Source organism: Petaurus breviceps, unplaced genomic scaffold, assembly GCF_028583685.1.
Source record: "Petaurus breviceps papuanus isolate PSGF00001 unplaced genomic scaffold, PetGlider_PUasm1.0 229, whole genome shotgun sequence".
Classification (NCBI taxonomy): Eukaryota; Metazoa; Chordata; class Mammalia; order Diprotodontia; family Petauridae; genus Petaurus; species Petaurus breviceps.
In genome coordinates, this window is record NW_027185903.1 from 24,550,461 (window position 1) to 24,563,340 (window position 12,880).

The 12,880-nt window shown below is 40.3% G+C and overlaps 1 pseudogene; it reads left to right on the plus strand.

The window, feature by feature from the left end:
• The first annotated feature begins 8,633 nt into the window (after positions 1-8,633).
• LOC138167571 (prohibitin-2 pseudogene) lies at positions 8,634-11,367 on the plus strand (annotated as a pseudogene).
• Positions 11,368-12,880: the final 1,513 nt, after the last annotated feature.

The following is a 12,880-nucleotide window of genomic DNA, read 5'->3' on the forward strand; positions in this document are numbered from 1 at the left end:
TCTTGTCTCTAATGTTTTCCTTTTGTTTTTCCTGTGATCCTTTCTTAGTAGGCCCTTCCTTCCCTTGTGCTTTCCATCTCTATCGCTGCCCCCAAAATATTCATTTTTAGTTTGTTCCTGGATCTGAGGCAGCTAGGCAGTACAGCAAACAGAGCATTGAATGAATCTATCAGTGAAAAAAATATATTTATTAAGCACTTGCTAGCACTTTTGTGTCAGGTACTGTTTCTTCCATATGTGGTATAAAGTTGGTACCAAACAAAATTCAGTTCAGTCTGGTAAATTTGAAACTATCCACAAAACCATTCTTGGTTTATTCCAGTAAAAACAGTGTTTTTTCCCCTAAATTTTCTGCACTGGCACCAGAACTTACCATATAGTCATTTTACCTACCACCATTTTCTTCTGCAGTTCTAATTCCTTCTCTCACCCAGAAGATCATTAATCTAAGACCTCGTATCAGAATTAATTGCCTGATATATTTTATAATTAATGAGAGTGTTGCATCAGATGTGAGACAATGAAGCTTTATGATCTGTCTTCAATCTGGTGGTTTACTGACTGGTAGACTAAATGCTTAGTAGCTAAAAATGACTAGAGGTAGAATTATAGAATTAGATTAGTCATCCCTTGTTTTGAAATTCATATTATATTTGCTACTCAACAGCCATAGACTTTGACTTAACACCCCAATTCAAAACTGAATGTAGACATCTTCCCTCCTCACACTCTGTAGTCTATCCAAACTGGTCTACTTACTTTCATGCACACACACACACACACACACACACACACACACACACACAATATTCCTTTTTCAACTTCCTTACCTTGACCTCTTGGAATTCCAAATTACTTTTTGTCCATTTTTATATATTCTCTATATATGTATATGTGTGCATGGTGTTTCCCTTATTGGAATCAATCAACAAGCATTTAAAAAAAAAAACTTACTATATGCCAGTCACTGTGCTGTAAGCTCCTTGAAATCACAGACTATTTCATTTTTGTCCTTTTATCCTCAGCAGTTATCATAGTACTTGGAAGCTAGTGGACTATTAATAAATGCTTATTGATTCAGCAGCAGCATCACTGAAAAGCAGTGTAATATGGTGGTTAGACTGGGCCCCAAATCCTGCCTCTGACACATAGTGGTAATGTGACCCCAGACAATCACTTAATCTTTCAATACTCTAGGTGAGCACTGAAACTCTCAAAGGCTACAAGTTGCAGAGAAAGCATTGACCAAAATTAGCAGAGGAAATCCCTCCCTGGGAGCTCCCTACACTGGCAAAGTCACAAGTCCAGTCCATCATTTATATATGCCAAATGCCTTGAGATTTACTATGTACTTTTCTCACAGCCTCCCTAAGGTTAGTAGTGCTAATTACTCATTTATAAATGAGAAAACAGACTCTAGAGAGGTAAAATAACTCACCCCTTGCCATAACTTTAGTGTCTGAGTTGGATTTGAACCCAGGTCTCCTGATCCCAAATCCAATGTTCTATTCACTACACCTCTCATCACGATTGTACTATACCCATCATCATCACTATACCTTATAATTGTATTAGTTTGTTTTCATTTTCCAAGCTCTGTTGTTAATTGTCTTATCCTCCCAACTCAAATTCAAAGGCATGCGGCTGAGAAGAATCCAATTTTCCTCATTAAAACAAAGTTTTTAAAAGTATCATTATCAAAAGAAAAGAAAGTTCCCACTCCCTTGGTTCTACAATCATTGACAGAGTCCTGTTAAAAAGTGCTGAGATACACACTCTGCCCTGAATGGTGAGCATACTAGACAATTAGCTCACTCTCACGACTTCTGTTGTTTTCCTCCAGAGATCCCATTTTCTATCCCCCTTTGCTCTTCTCAGATGATATAAGGAGTGATATGTCTGCTGGTGGTGATGAGAATCAACCTTCCCCAATGTGTAGACTGGCTGTCTTTAATCAGCATTACCTAGGCCACAGGGCACTTTCAACTGGCCTCAGACCTCTAACGTCCTCCTTGGAGTGTGTCCTCTATTCCCTATAATCAGTCCAAAGATCTTGATCCCTGGCAATTGGCACAGACACAGTCATGAGTCCTGACCAGAGCATGTGACTCTGGGATTTAACAGAGTCCTCAAGATGTGAACAAAGAGTGTTCTGGTCCTGAGCTCCAATCATTCACACAACCAGCATCAGCAGCTTTTCTGAGTTCCCCAAGACTAGCAGGATAGGCTCAGGTGAGGCAGAAACAGATTACAAGAGAGGCCAGAAAGCCTGAGAGAGTCCGGGAAATTGATCAACTTGTAAATAATTATTACAATACTTTTCCCACTTGATTTGCTCAAATCTACCTTTCCTTCTAAGAGAGGTCATAAGAACATGGCCACAATGTCAGCTCAGATTTCTACAGCATTGTAAGTGTTATAAACTCTATTCCTGTGCTACAGCTCTTTATCTCTAATTCCCACCCATCTCTAAGTAGCCAGGAGTAGACCCCTTCCACTGTGTCCTAGAGGTCAAAGACTCTTAGGCTGTTGCCTCAGTAACTTGGGTTTAGAATAGTAAGATCCCTTCATTTTATAAATGAGAAAACTGAAGCCCAGAATAATACAATGACTTACCCAAGGCAGTCAGTGGAAAAACTGGGGTTCACACTCAGATCTCAGGTCTCCAAGCTCATGACTTTCCACTGACCCCCTGTCCCATAGCTAACAAGCTTCCTGTCATCTCAAACCTTTCCTTCTGTACTCCTTTCAACGTCTGGCATTCAGGCAACCCTGTGGCACACAATGCACAACAAACAAATGCCCCCTTCCAGAAAACCCTTTACCCTGACATCTCCTGCACCAGACAGACATTTTCTCATACTCACAGACACACAGGACCAGGAGGAAGAATAGACATAATCCTTGCTCCTCATTGCTGCTCCCTCTGTCATCATCACTCAAGACCTTCTATTCTTTTGAGGTTTGATACACCCAGATATATCACCAGTATCTTCTTAATGGTGACAATTATGCTATTGTCTATGCTAACCCCATGGTCTTTCTCCCATCTTTCCCAAGGAGTTCAATCCTGGATCAGTCTTCCTCACCACCCCTTCCTTGGGGATTTTAATATACAAGGCATTGTCCCTTAGCACCCTGACCTCCCAATTCATTTACTTCCTCAACCCCATGGCCTACAGTTCTTCACTCATTCATAGAGATGGCCATACCCTTGATCTTACTATCACTTTTACCCATGAATATTCCACTTCTGTGATCAAGAACTCTAAAATTCCTCCATGTGACTATAACCTCCTTTCATTCTATCCCTCCCTGGGACAACCCCCCTAAACCTATACTTTTTTTAATTGCATAAAACTTTTTTAATAACCAAGCATCATATTCTCTCTCTCTCTCTCTCTCTCTCTCTCTCTCTCTCTCTCTCTCTCTTTCTCTTTCCCCCCACTTCTTTTAACAAACAACAAAAACAAAACTTAATCAAGCCAAAAAATTCCCACATTGCCTGTGTCCAAAAATATATGTCTTATTCTGTGCCCTGAATCCACTGCCTCTCTGTCTCTAAAATCGTGATGAGTCACTTTGATGATCAAACTTAAATCTCTCAGTTATTTGTCCTTATAATGTTGATATAATATAAATTTTTCTGATTCAACTCATTTCAGTCTGTTTCAATTCATACAAATTTCCCTGAGATTTCTCTGAAACAGTCCCCTTCATTATTTCTTATAGTGCAATAGTATCTCATTACATTCAAATACAATAATTTGCTTAACCATTCCCCAACTGATGAGTACCCTCTTAGTTTTCAGCTCTTTGCCACCTCAAAAAAGACTGCAATCAGTAATATTTTTATATGTAGGACCTTTTTCTCTTTCTCTTCTCTTTAAGGGATATGTCTAGTAGTAGTAGTATTGGGCCAAAGAGCATGTACAGTCCTGAACATGTTCAATATGACAATGGCCTCCAATTCCTGTTTCCTTCCAATCTATCATGCCCACACTCTCCTCTCTTACCAATCCATTGTCCTCTCTGCTCTGATCTCTTGCCCCCTTGTCTTGTTGCCAGCCATGCCTTTCCAAACTATAATCATACACACTCATTCTCATCAACATGCTGTTGAAGAGTGCTAGAATACATGCAGCCTTGTGCAGCAGGCCACCAACAAATTATGTCATCTAATCTCAATTGAGCCCTCACTTCTACATGGCAGTACTCTTTCATTACTCATTCATAATTGACTCTATCATACTCCTCACAGGCAGCTATTCCAAGGCTTTTTTTTCTCTCCTCAAACTTCCCACTCTATAGCCCAGCAACTCCTTTTTCAATAAAGGACCCTGTCTTATATTTTACAGAGAAAATAACAGTCATTTGCTCTGGATTCTCTCTGTGCCCCTATTCTACATCTCAAAATTCCTTGACTCCTTTAATTCAGTTTCTGAGGAAGAGGTGACCTTTCTCCTTACTACCCTCTATTTTGAGGTCATCCCTTTGTATCTTACCCAATCATCTCCTTTATAATCTTCAATCTATCCTTATCTACTGGCTCCTTTTCTGCTGAACACACCCTTCTAGAACTCTCTCCTTCCTTCTTTACTGACTGAAAAAGACCTTAAACTTTTATTAGATTCTACCATTCCCTTCAAACTTTCCTTACACTCTACTTTCTCTGCTCTCATCTGTTCTTCAATCTTTAGAGTCTGACTTCCTCATCACTAGACTCAAACTGCTCTCTCCAAAGTTATCAGTGAATTCTTAATTGCCAACTGAGATGGTCTTTTCTCAGTCTCCTTCCTTCTATCAGCTGCATTTGACGATGTTGGTTACCTTCTCCTCCAGAATACCCTCTCCTCTCTAGATTTCTATGACATTACTTTCTCTGATTTTCTTCCTACCTTGCCTAACCATTTCTACTCATTCTCCTTCACTGAATCATCATTCATATCATTCCCCCTAACTGTGAAAGTTCACCAAGGCTCTTTCCTGGGCCTTCTTTTCTCCTGTCTCTACACTCCTTCTCAGGGACCTCATCAGTTGCCACCAATCTATATATCCAGTCCTAGTCTCTGCCCTGAGCTCTGCCATATCACCAGTTACCTAATGGTCATTTTAACTTGATTCCCCAAAATAACTCAAACTCGACATGTAAAAAACTGAAGTCATCATCTTTTCCCACAAACCTTCCTGTCTTCCCAACTTTCCCATTCCAGTTGAAGATACCACTATTCTTCTAGTCTGTCAGATTTGTAACTTCAGCTTTATTCTCCACTCCTCACTCTCCCTCGTATCTGATCAGTTGCCAAATCTCGCTGTTTCTACCTTCACAACATCTCTTTCTCATACAAACCTTCTCTCCACTCATATAGATGTCACCTTGGTTCACCTCATTGTCTCTTGCCTAGATTGTTCTAACAGCCACATAATTGATCTCCCTGCCTCATCTCTAACCACTCTAGTCCATCCCACACAATAATGCCAAAATGATTTTCCTTAAGCAGAGATATGACCTTGTCATTTCATTACTCAGTAATCTCCAATCTCCCTAATGCCTGTGAGATCCCTTATTCCTCTATTTAGCTTGAGACCAAGGCGGGTTTTTTTTTTTTGCCTTTCTTTGCATTCCTAGCACTTAAGACAATTCCTGATACATAATAAGCACTCAATAAATATTTATTTACTAACTGACTGATAGACCCTGGCCCCAGTCTATCTTTCCAACATCACTGGACATTTCTCCCCCTTTCTTAGTCTATGATCCAGATAAACTGGCTTTTTTCCCTGCTCCTCACACATGGCAGTCCAACTCCTGTCTCCATGCTGTTATGCCAATTATCCCCTACTCCTAAAATGCACTCCCTCATTACTTCATAGAATCACTGCCTTCCTTCAAAAACCACTTTCTATATAAAGCCTTTCTTGATGCCCCCCCAACTATCAATGCCTTCCCTCCAAAAGTACCATGCGTTTAACTATTTTGTATTTATTTATATTTTATTTATATTTATTCTGGATATACTTATATGTGAACTTGTTGTCCTTGTTGTTAGAATGTAAGCTTCTTGAGAGAAGGGATTTATTCTCTTTATTTGAATTCCCAGCACCTAGCACAGTGTCAGGTACATTGTAGATGATTAATAAGTATTTGCTAATTGACTAATTTGATTCTCCTCATACAAGTCTGGCTGCTCCTCAGTCTTCATTGTCAGATAATCATCCTTGCCCCACTCCCCAACTATGGATATCAACAAATTCTCTCTCATATGCCTTCTCTTTTTTTTCTCTATACTCTCTTCTGAGGATCTTAAAAACTCCCCCAACTTCAACTATCATCCCTATTCAGATGACTCCCTAATCTATATAGCCAGACCTCATTGAAGGGGGAAGGACCTGTTTGTACAAAAATATATTTATAGCAGCTCTTTTTGTAGTTTAAGAGTTGGAAATTGAGGGGATGTTCATCCATTGGGGAATGGCTAAACAAGTCAGGGCATATGAATGTAATGGAATATTATTGTGCTATAAGAAATGACAAGCAGGATGATTTCAGAAAAACCTGGCCTTATGTGAACTGATACAGAGTGAAATGAGCAGAGCCAGAAGAACATTATACACAGTAACAGTAATATTGTATGATGAACAACTGTGAATGACGTAGTTGGGTTTTTTTTAAACAATTTTTTTTGCCTTTTTTTTTTTGGAGGGCGGAGGGTAGGGCAATTGGAGTTAAGTGACTTGCCCAAGGTCACATGGCTAGTAAGTGTTAAGTGTCTGAGGCCAGATTTGAACTCAGGTCTTTGTGATTCCAGAGCTGAGTGCTCTATTCACTGTGCCATCTAGCTGTCCCAACTTAGCTATTCTTAGCAATTCAATGATCCAAGAAAATTCCAAAAGACTAATGATGAAAAATTCTATCCACCTCCAAAGAAAAAACTGATAGCATCTGAAAACAGACTGAAGCATACTATTTTTCTTCCTTCCTTCCTTCCTTTCCTTCTTTCTTTCTTTCTTCTTTTTTCTTCCTTTCTTTCTGTTAAAGTTTTCCCCCACAAAATTACTAATATGGAAATGTTCACATGATTGCTAATGTATAACCTATATCAGATTGCTTTCCACCTCGAGGGAGGAAGGCACAACATTTGGAATTCAAAACTTTAAAAAAATAAAAAACAAATGTTAAAGAAAAAAAGAGAGAGCTCTCTGCCTTCTACTAGGAGGCACAATGGATAGAGCACTGGGCCTTGAGTCAGGAAAACCTGAGTTCAAATCCAGTCTCAGACACTTACTAACTATGTAACCCTCTTCTAATTACTTAGCCTCTGTCTGCTTTAGTTTCTTCAACTGTAAAATGAAATAATAGCATCTATCTCCCATGGATATTGGAAGGATAAAATGAGATATTATTTTAAAGCAGTTAGCATAATGTCTGCCACACAATAGACACTTAATACATGTTTGTTTCCTTCCTTTCTCTGTCCTTACAAAAAGATATTTTTGCCAAATAATTACTTACTGTCCCACCACCTCAGTACCACTGTTGGTGACCTCTTTCCCAAGGGTTTATAAAGAAAAAGCTTTTCTGAGGTTCCCCAAACCAGCTGAGAAGTTAGAACAGACCCAGATAATGTGAGCACAACAAACCCAAGAAATACAGATTATTTGTATTTTAGTTTTACAGATGAGGAAATTGTGGCTTAAGGAAGTTACATGATGAGGCCAGATCCACCTAGCTAATAAGTGGTCAGCGCCCGTATTACAAACCCATACCTCCTGACTCCAAGACCAATGTTCTTGCCATAATTTGCCGCTACACATAGCAGCAGTGATTTGAAAGGAAGGGCAGCACTGATCTTCCTGAAAACTCTGCCTACTAATTTAACAACCTGGGAATTTAATAAAGTGCTTTGTAGAAGTTCTCAACCATAATCAGCAGCCCCATCTTGAGTCATGGGATAGCAGAAGATTTGCTTCTGCCAAGATTGCCAAGTGCCAAAATTATGTTGAGAATGCTTGGTTTGTTGATAGGATTATTCCACTTCCTAAGAGGTTCTCTCCTTTTGTAGAAGGTGTCTTTATTTTTTTCATTATGTTTTTTTGAAACAAAGGAAGAGGGAAAAGCATCCTGCCAAATACAGTTTATATTTAGCATGCACCATATGCACATGTGCCGCACAGAGTACAAAGAAATGTGATGCTCCTGCCAGATTGAAATCAGCAGGACAGAAAAGAGGCAATCTAGTATGTGGGTATGATACAGCCCCAGCAATGGAAATGTACACATTTCTGAGAATGGCTCTTTGTGTCTTGAATTCAGAAGATTCTTTATATCTACATCAGAACACTTCTAAAGGAGCATGATCTTAAGATGCAAAGACCTGAGCAAATAGAAGGACCCTGTGAACCAGTGGTCTTTGAGGTAAAGTACACTTGCTTAGTTGCCCTGCAGGGTTTAAGTATTCCACATTGTTCTCTCTAACCACTCTTGAGTTTGGTTCTGAACGGGAAGGGTTTTATCATTGGAATCATAGAGGTAGAAAGGATTTTGAGGCAAAAACTATGTCCACCCGCATCAAAGTTGCACTTGTGATAACTGAGGCTTGCTGGAATGAGCACAGGAATAATTTTCATCACCAATGAACAGGGAGTTAAAGTTGGAAAATGGTAAAGCAAGCAGAGGAAATAGGACAAGAGCACCCTCTAGCATCAATTGTAGCAAGAGGCTACAACTGCACTTGAAACTTGTTTGGTCTGTCTCCAAGGTCAGCCTGGATGTACGTGGACTTCCTGGTGCCTGGATTGAAGGATGGATTGAACTTGATGGCCAGGAATGTACTGGTGTAGGAGTTAAATCCATTCAGCTGCTAAAGTAATTTTTCTAAAGCACAAGTCCAACCATCTCACCTATTCAATAAACTCTGAATGCTGTCACCTCCAGGAAAAATAAAAATTCTCTGACATTCAAAGCCATTCATAACCTAAACTTCCCACCCCTACCTTTCCAGTCTTCTTCCATCTTATACCCCTCCATGTACCCTTTAATTCAGTGTTTGGGAGGCTCTGAAGGAAAGTGTGGGAGAAAAGCAGTATTAGACTGCCTACTAAACTGAAGGTCTACAGAGCCATTGTGTTGACCTCATTGTTATATGCCTGTGAAACCTGGACAGTCTACCAGTGCCTTGCCAGGAAACCGAATCTCTTCCATTTGAATTGTCTTAGGAAGATTCTGAAGATCACCTGGATAAGGTGCTGGATAAGATCCTTTCTTGAGGTAAGTGCCAAGCATTCAGAGTCTACTGATGAGAACACATCTGTAATGGGCTGACCACATTGTTCAAATGCCAAATGTATGTTTGCCTAAAAGACTATTTTACAGAGAACTTCACATAAGGCAAGTGTTCAGACAGAAGACCAAAGAGGTGATACAAGGACACTGTCAAGATCTCTCTGAAGAACTTTGTAATTGTTTTTGAGACATGGGAGACACTGGCACAGGACTGCCCAGCCTGGCATGCCCACATCAAAGAAGGAGCTGTGCTCAATAAGCAAAGCAGAATCACAGTAACCCAAAAGAAAAGTGGGATGCACAAATTTAGGGATGTCTTTACTCCAAATGTTCATGTGAACTATCCGTGCCAACAACCTGTGGTAAAACCTTCCAAGCTCATATTGATCTGATCAGCCACAGTCAGACACATTGTACCTTGGCCCTGACATAGTGGTATCATTTTGATCCTGTTGGAGCATGAAGAATCGAACCACCAATCCAGTGACACTGGCCTCCAAGCATTTTCTGTGATTGTCCCCCATGCCTGGGATGCTCTCCCTACTTATCTCCACCTCCTAGCTCCCTTGGCTTCCCTCAAGGCCCAACTAAATAAAGTCTCACCTTCTACAAGAAGCCTTTTCTAATCCATCTTATTTTTAATAACCTCCCCCACTAATTATTTCCTATTTATCCTGTATATAGCTTGTTTATGTATGTTTGTTTGCTTGCTGTCTCCTCCTTCCCCCCATAGATTGTGAGCTTCTGCAGGGCAGGGACTGTCTTCTGTCTTCCTTTGTAGCTCCAATGATTAGGAGGGTGTCTGGAACATTGCAGGTCCTTATTAAAGGCTTATTGACTGACTTACTGAGATCCTAGCACCTTCCAAAGCAGAAACACTCACTTTTCAAGCTTATTCAAATTCTGACTTATATTCACTCCAATAGTGGTTTTAGGAAACAAATATCCATAGGTGAACAAAATACAATACTTGCCCTCAATAAAATTAAAATTAAAATTATTGCTAATGCCATACATCCAGAAGTTACTTTGTATATGAAAGGAATTGTCCCTTTAAAGTATTGTCCTTTTAAAATGTTTAGCAGGTTGGTTGATGAAAGGGGACAGAAAAATAATTTGGTATGATAAAAACTGCTAAAACCTACATATAAAGAAACAGTCTTCAGATAAGCTCCAAGCAGTTTAGTTGCCAAAGGGGACAGAAAATAAACTTGACCTAAACAAAAAGGCTTAAGTCACCTCATAAAGGATATAAAGTAACCCCTTTTGTATGTGAAACTGTTTGGTGGTTGAAAGGGTCAGAAAAAGAACTTCCTTGTACCAAAAGCTTCACTGTAGAAGGCAAGCCAAAAACCATTTTTTTTTTTACCAAATTGGAGGGTGTGTAACAGGACACAAAAGGTCTACATTTCAGGATCCCTGAGTTCTAGTACCCCCTCATTTAGGATGTCTGTCCTGGACCGCAATGTTTCTTCTGCCACTGACTCCAAAGATCTTTGGATGGTGAACATCTCCCTTCAAGTGCTCTCCCGCCCCAGTGTCCTGGAATTGCCCAGCATGTACCAGCACCTAGACCTGGACTGTGGGGAGCACTTGTTGCCCTCTATCTTGAATGAGGTGCTTAAGTTTAAGTGGCCAAGTTCAAAGCCTTACAGCTTATCAGGAAGCAGGCCCAGGGGCCCTTGCTGATCCAGGGGATCTGAGACCAAGGACTTTAGCTTCATTCTGAACGATGTAGCCATCACAGAGCTGAGCTTCAGCAGAGAGTTACACAGCTGTTGGGGAGACCAAGCCTACCAGGAGGTCCAGAGGACTCAGTTCCTGATGGAAAAAGCAAAGCAGGAGCAAAAGCAGGCGATTGTAGAAGCCAAGAGTGAAATTGTGATGCGGGGGGCTCTGAGCAGGAATTCTGGCCTCATCGAACTTCAAGATCTGTGAAAACCAAAAGTTTTCCATCTCCAACATCTCCAAAAGTATGGCCACATCTCCAGTTCTATCTCATTGCTGCTGACAACCTGGTACTGAATTTGTAGGAGGAAAGCTTCATACAGGGAAGTGAGATCCTCATCAGGGGCAAGAAATAGTGAGACCTCCTCCTGACCTCAAGGGAAAACTGATCTGTTCCTCCCTGAGTTACAGTCTTGAAGGAGTCAGAAGATGGGTCCACTCCCTCACCCCAACCCCCCATCATATGACTTTCTTTCACAGCTACCCACCACCTCTCTCCCCAGTCTCATTGGATAAATGAAGACTGACAGATGTTCCTTTCCACAGTCACCCTCTCCATAGTTTTCTGGGGACTTGGAGTATAAAGACACTGTGATTTCCCATTCATTTTTCGTTCTGGCTGGTTCCCCTCCAGAGTTGGGAAGAGATAGCACCTATCTCAGGAATTTTCAATAAATTTTATTACTTAAGTGAAAATTTTAAAAAATAATAATAATAGAGAAGTCAAGAAGAGAGGAAAGTTTCGGAGGAAAGATGATGAGTTCAGTTTTGGACATAACGAATTTAAGATACCTATGGCACATCCAATACAGTTATACAACAGGCAATTAGAGATCTGTAACTATATGTCAACAGAGAGGGTAGGGCTGAACAAATAAGATACAAGATTCATCAACATAGAGGTGATACTTCAATCTATGGAAACCAGTGAGATCATCGAGTGTGGTAGTATAGAGTGTACTGAAAGAGGGAGAAGAGAAGATGGCCAAGGCAGAAGCTTGGGGAATACCCATAGGTAGAAGACTGATGGAGATCCAGCAAAAGAAACTGAGAAGGAGTAGACAGAAGGAGAACTAGGAGAGAGTGATGTTACAAACATCTAGACAGGAGGAGAGGATAATCAGCAGTGCCAAAGGCTACAGAGTGGTCAAGAAGGAGAAGGATTGAGAAAAGGACATTAATTTGGGGAATTAAGAGATCATGGGCACCCAGAAATAACAGGCCGTGTAACCTTAGGCAAATTACTTAACCCCGATTGCTTTAAAAAAAAGAGAGAGAGATCATGGGATAACTTTGGAGAGAGCAGTTTCAGATGGATTAGGCAAAAAAACAGAGTACAGAGAGTTAAGAATGTAGTGATAGAAATGGAAGTGGTTGTGCCTATTTGCAGATGGCCTTCTCAAGAAGCTTAGTCACAAAAGGGAGGAGAAATGTGGGACAACAGATAGGATGGATGGACAGATCAAGGGAGGGGTTTTTGAAGATGGGAATGGCATGGGCATGTTTGTAGGCAGTGGGGAAGCAGTCAGTAGATAGGGAACAATTAAAGATTAATGAGAGACTATAGGTGAAAGTAAAATCTGCTGGATAAAATGGAATGGGATTGTTTGTAAATGGATACACCTTGTCAAGAAGAACCACTTCTTCATGTGAGACAAGGTAAAACAGATAATAGGAGCAGAAAGCATCTGAGTGATACAATATGAGGAGGAGGGAATAAAAGGAAACTCTCCACAAATGATCTCAATTTATTAATGAATTATAACATAAGTTTCTCAGCCAAGAGAGAGGAGGGGGAACCATCAGAGGTTTAAGGAGAGTTGTGTTGAGTGGAATAGTGAATCAATTAGGGAAGTACAAAAGGATTGC